Genomic DNA, 5,764 nt, shown 5'->3' with positions numbered 1-5,764 from the left:
TTTTGTCTCTTCATTGTGCACACTTGCACACGAAGTAGGGTAACAGTCAGCTATTTTTGAATGTTAGCATTAATTTCTCACATTGAATGGTGAAATAGTTGTAGTTTGAAAGGTCGGACCTAAATGAATAAAGGTCGTAATTAACGAAGCATATTAATATTAATGAAGGAGCGCCTACTGAGCGCAGCTTTTTATTGATCATTTGAACGTCGCGTGGTGGTCATTTTCGATTAAAGGCCGACGTCTCAGCGACGTCTTGGCAATGAGCAAACGCTCTCCCTGCTACGTCTTAACGATCTAAACTTGATACATCGGGCCGATGTCGGCCAGATGTATGTGTGCTATCTGGGTACGTTTTCTGGACAAACTGACATTATACAATAAGTAATAATACACCAAAATCAATCTTCTCACGTATTGTCATGATGGGTAAGCTGGTGACTACAAATCTTGTAGTTAACAAGGCGAAGGTAACTTTTTTTTAACAAGGCATAAGGGTTAACAACTCTGAAACTTAGAGCTCATGTGACCCCTACGACTCTGCAAGGGTTCCCACCCACACAGGGTTTATAGCCTGCAACTTCGTACCAGTCATTTAGAACTGAAGAAGCTTCTTGGATGACAGGCGAAACGTCTTCAAGAAACGCAAGCAAGTCCAGTTGCCTACGCTATCAGCACTTATGATTACCATGACCTGGATGACTGAGAATCTTCACTGACATGATTTAACCTGTTTTTCTACCCTTAAGGTACTATTTGTTATTTATGAGAGAAGAGGGGGAGGTGCGAAAAGGGGGAAGTACTTCAAATCTGTTTTCTGAACACCAGGGAGAGACTCATGTTTTTTTATTTTCGTTTAGGGGAGGGGCATACTTCTTTAATGGCTGTATTTCACATTTATTTTACAACTGATTTTTAAAGATTTTTGTTTTATAAGACACTGAGTTGGCAGAGATGACACAAACCAAAATGTGAACTCTGTCATCCAAAGTGGGAGATGACCTGTAGCCTTGATCACTGCCCTGCAATGGGCTTTCAGGNGACCTTACACTTCATTCTGCTTAACTTACAACTGTTGTCCTCAATTGTGGACATTTTTTTGTGCCATCTAGTGGTAGTAAGACCACAATACACTAATCCATGTAAAAACAAGATGGCAGCCATCTCTGCCAAGTCAGTCTGCAGCTGATTCTGACACAAAGGTGGACAAAGTAAAAACTTGATCACATTTATGGTTGAAACTTCTTTATCTATGATAAGTAATGTTTGTAGTTTGATATGGCAACAACTTTTACCAATTTTAGCAACTGTAACAAGCTAAGACTCTGTTTATTATAAAGTACTTGTTTGAAGACATTGGGACTTTATTGTCGTCTCGTTTGAAGACATCAAGACTTTATTGTTGTCTCATTTGAGGACACTGGGACTTTATTACCGATGACAATATTTAATTTGTTATACCTATCAGGTCCTACTAATCCCAAATACGTAGGAGAAATTGAAAATGCATACCAAACAAAAGTTCGGGTCTCCTTAAAATGTTAGCCCTTGGTTTTGAACATTATTTCCTATGCCTCAGATTTACTCATTATGTTGCTCATTAAGCTATATATAGATATATAGATAAAAATCTATATTTAGGTTCCCGAGGGCAATCCTCCTGGAACTGTGCGCAGAGCTGCGGCCGGCCTTGGAGCTCGACACGGCGAGGAGCCATGCGCTGCCTGTATCCATAGCGTCTCCAATTCACATTTGCATTCTGTAAAGTTTTCCTTTTTTCCCGTCTTACTCATTCTTTTGTTTTAGTTTTCTGATCGTGCAGAGAGGAGAATCTCAGGTGCAGGGTTCATTTAAATATAATTTGCATATTTAAATGGGGGCGTGGACAGGGTGGGGTCGGGTACTCCCAACATGTGCGCTCAATTCCACATGTATGTACAAAGGAAATGTACTTGGATTCATGCCTACGCACAGATTCATACATCTGGATGTTTTTGTGCGTACAACGTTTTCTGGATTTAAGCGTACGCCATGTTTCAGTAAGAAATCCACGCAAGTCGTTGTACAAGAGGCCCCTGGTCTGGTTGCCAAGCAGTTCATTTTTGTAATAGAAGTTCTTCGGATGTATAAAACTGGGTTGTTGGCTACGTCAAATTAGGTGTCCATTCCTTGATTACCCTGTAAGTTATTCATATTCCTTCAGTCCGTACGGGTCCTCAGATCCAAAGAATCAAAAGTGTTTTTAATAAAAATTAATACAAGTTTTTAATATTGTTTTGTTGAGATAAATTGGTGTGTGTTTCCTATCTTTGCTGAGCAGCAGTTTTGTGCTAAGGGAATGAAAGGCCAGTCCCAAATATAGGCCTGTTGATTTCAGTGATTTAAGTAATAATAGCCCAGGCTATCAATTGAAGTTTTACAGTATTTAATATAGTTCTATGTCAATTTTTTTTCTGCCTATTTTTTTCTTTACAAACATAATTTAATAAGCAGTGTAACTGTCATGGCTGGCCCCTCCACATTATTACAGACATTTCACTTTGTTCTGTCTTTTCTGCTGAAACTGAAAAATAATACTAATTAAAAAATAACATCAAATTAATATTGTCTTTAAAAATGACCTCCAGTGAACTCTGATACTGTGAAAAAGGAAGGATAGAATATTATTTCATCATAACTACATATATGATCAAATCTGTTGGATTATTTCACATAATGGTCAAATAACCATATTGTGTATTTATTCATGTTTATTTATTTCAGTGTCTTTCATTTAATCTTACACAGTACAAACATGCATCATTTTTGCAAAGCCAGGTTTTGAACACGTTACATATACTTTATACAGGAATTTCATCTCCTAAACTCAACTAAAAGTTATGCAGTGAAGCCTCACATGATGATATAATACTGATATATTATTGTCAACTGATGAATGAATGAATTAATGAATGAATGAATGAATGAATCACCACATCAAATCATAACACTCCAGTGAAATGTCCTCCCGTCAGTTCCTTCAACTTGTGCATTGAAATATAATACTTTTTTGTCTCTTCTTACATTGTAGTAAGAAGAGCTGCTTTATGATTATCCATCTTTGCAGACTGGCAGCTGTGCATGTGTTTACAGAATACCTAATGTTTAACATAGCTTACTTACACATACAGTACCAGTCAAAAGTTTGGACACACTTTCCCATTTACTTGAATGGAAAAGTGTGTCCAAACTTTTGACTGGTACTGTACATGTGTATACAAATGTAACACTGTGCAGGAGAGGTTAGAAGCCAAAAACGATTCATGAAGATACACAAAGACTGCATAATTCATCAAACTTTCTTTTTTGTTTTCATGCTTTGACCAAGGTTTGTGTCAGCAGAATGTTGGTCTACAGGTCGCTGAGGAAGTCGTCTCCAAAGGTAATCATCTGTCTCAGTGCATTTATTATCAGTGCATTCATGTCATCATTGATGTTGGGATCTGGATCATAGTTCTTCACAAGAAAGATGCTGTTTAGTGGAATGCCCAGCAACATGTTTATTTTGTCGACCTGAGTATGAAAGTAACAGTATTTTAGTTAATCAGTAAATCACAGAGTGACGACCACATGAGATTTTTGTTTGGAAATACTGAGACTGAAATTGGAAATTAAATTCTAACATTAAAAGTCTAAAAATGATTTAAAAACGCCAAATACAAACTTACCTGTTCCTTCAGGTAGATGCTCTTATAGGCATTGTTTAGATTTTGTTTCACCTCAGGACAGGCTAAATCAACTTTGGTGAGAATAGCCAGTTGGGGAATATCTGTCAACACAGAAACCTAATCAGTATTTTAAGCATTTGTTTTGCTGGTATTTTGAGTCATAAAACCTCATCTGGCACCATTATTCAACACAGAGTAATAACTATGTGCTCTCTGCTCTTACCCAGTTGACTGGCTGCCAGTCGGACTTCTCTCATCTTCTTCACCACTTTATCATCTACTAAAGAGACTTTGTCAGCAGGAATGACACAAACCAGAGCGTGAACTCTGTCATTCAGAGTGGGAGATGACCTGTAGCCTTCATTACCCTCCTTCAACCGTTGTGTGGGATCGAACTAGACAATAAGAATGCAGTCAAATAATGTTTTGTATGAGCAATGCGATGTATTTTTTAAAAAAAAAAACTGTTTCATGCAAAATAGTGAGAAAAAAACATAACTTAAAGGTACCCTGTGGAGTTTATGACCTGAAATAATGCAGTTACTGAAATAGTGTGGGTCCTGTTTTGTTTGTCTCATGCAAATGACGACACACATGCGCACCCATGTGCATGCTGGTAATGCAATACGCATTCCTGCCAATGGTTTCACATTCTTCCCCTGATCTACAGGTGGCAGTAATGTATCAGAAATGCAGAAATGCAAAGGCAGGAAAGAAGAAGACTTCTTGCCGTGGTAGTTAGGGAATGAGGTAAAAAATGCATTTGTCAGATCTCAAGGATACACACATTGGCTCTCTTTCATCAGTCTATCTTACAGACTAGCGCAGATCCAAATGCAGAAATCATCTTATGACAGGGGTCATGATGTTGACCCTTTTCTTTTTCTCTCAGTTTCTTCTCAAACTCACTAAACTCCTCACTTCCTAAAAATATTTATCAACCCAATGTTGACACACACACACATGCACATACGCACACAACAAACAAACACACACACACACACACACACACACACATCCAGCTGTTTATACCGCTTTGCAGTATACTTGTGTTGTATGCCCATCAGTTTCAGCATGTGCTCGACTTCTTGTTTGTGTTACATTGTTTTATTTTGTTCTGATGTATTTACTTGGTCTTTATTTTTATTGTATGTCTCTTTCTTACTTTATGTAATCTTATCTGTCTATACAGTATGTCTCTACACCTGTTTTCACTTTATCTGTTATCACTGCATTACACAATAAGAAAAAAAAATAGCCTACATATTAAATAATATTGATATTGAGGTTACAATTGACCCGGACGGAGGAGTGCGTGGCCGTGCGTATCAGGTCTGCTTCATTTTGGGCATAACAAGTGGTGCAGGAGACACAGACACACCTTCTGTGTCCAAATTAATCACCTAGGCTACTAGTATTTAAATAATTACACTGTTGGGAGTGTTTCTTTGTTTTTTAAGATGTTTTTATGTAAAATGATGTAACCATGCTTTCAGATAGAGCCGGGCACAGGTGGTGGTGACCATACTTTTTAAGGTGATTAATACAGTATGTGGCTGCAAATATTTAGATGTCAGTAAAATAAATGGTCTAATCACAATTTTCCAACTCAGCCAGACTAACTGTGCTGCACTGCAAGACCATGCTGACTCAAACTTGTGTACACGAGCTGAGACCTGACGTATGTGAGTAAGACTGAATGTACATATAATTTTTTTTTTTTTTCACAACAAAACTCCACAGGGCCCCTTTAATCACGTCAGAGTTCAAAGTACTGTACCTGGTGATTTTCTTCCACATGTCCTTTCATGGCCAGTATGACATCGTCCACATCAACTCCTCTGTCAGTGTCTTTCTCAAAGCCCATGATGTCATTGAAGACAAAAGGATAATGGCTCCCTTGACCTTTTCTGATCTTGTAAGTTTTGTACTGTAAAGTAGAAGGTGCAATTATTTGCATTATTTTAACAAATCTAAGATAAATATACACAATTAACTGTAATTGCTTAATTTTACTCAGCAAAGAAACCCACATTGACAAAATCATTTTCTTGGTG

At 37.6% G+C, this 5,764-nt stretch overlaps 1 protein-coding gene across 2 annotated transcripts in view; it reads right to left on the bottom strand.

Annotated features, from left to right (window-relative positions):
- The window catches only part of LOC126406075 (interferon-induced protein 44-like), a 197,300-nt gene that overhangs the window by 190,234 nt on the left and 1,302 nt on the right, over window positions 1-5,764 (bottom strand). The gene's annotated exons all lie outside the window — the stretch shown is intronic.

Source organism: Epinephelus moara, chromosome 18 (genome assembly GCF_006386435.1).
Source record: "Epinephelus moara isolate mb chromosome 18, YSFRI_EMoa_1.0, whole genome shotgun sequence".
NCBI classification, from domain to species: domain Eukaryota; kingdom Metazoa; phylum Chordata; class Actinopteri; order Perciformes; family Serranidae; genus Epinephelus; species Epinephelus moara.
This window is presented reverse-complemented; position numbering and strand designations above follow the sequence as displayed.